Here is a 514-nt window from a genome sequence, read left to right on the forward strand (position 1 = left end):
GGGGTCCCTCTGATGAACTGAAGGAACAGGGTCCACCAAAGCCATTACATGATTTTATGCCATCCATGACCAAAGGGTCATATCAGCATAGATAATTCTACATGAATGCTATGCATTGCTGACAATAATAAATTTGGTGTAGATAGATTGCATTTGATGTATGCTATCCAGAAACAAGAGCTGCCCAGCATCAAGTAATTGCCATGCCCTCCAGTCATAATGCTATCAAGTGAAAGTATGTTTCTGTAATGGCATGCCACCAACTGACTTTTTGCTGGCTCCCATGGAACCTCACTGTAATTGCTTATAGAGTTATTGGTGAAGTTACCTCCAAGAACTTGCATTTGATTCATTAACTGCATAATCTATTGGTTATTATTACAGTATTTTATGCTGACTCCAGTCTCCATTGTGTACTTCACACCCTTGACAGATATCTGGGTCAATATAATCATGGCTTTTTTCACTGGAGTACTCCCAAATGGGGTAATGACTTATGCAAGAGTAGCATTAA

The 514-nt window shown here is 39.5% G+C and overlaps 1 protein-coding gene across 1 annotated transcript in view; it reads right to left on the reverse strand.

The window, feature by feature from the left end:
• LOC119594083 (RCC1-like G exchanging factor-like protein) overlaps nucleotides 1-514 on the reverse strand; it is a 12,843-nt gene that overhangs the window by 9,449 nt on the left and 2,880 nt on the right. The window lies entirely within an intron of this gene.

The sequence above is a fragment of the Penaeus monodon genome, chromosome 33 (genome assembly GCF_015228065.2).
Source record: "Penaeus monodon isolate SGIC_2016 chromosome 33, NSTDA_Pmon_1, whole genome shotgun sequence".
NCBI lineage: Eukaryota > Metazoa > Arthropoda > Malacostraca > Decapoda > Penaeidae > Penaeus > Penaeus monodon.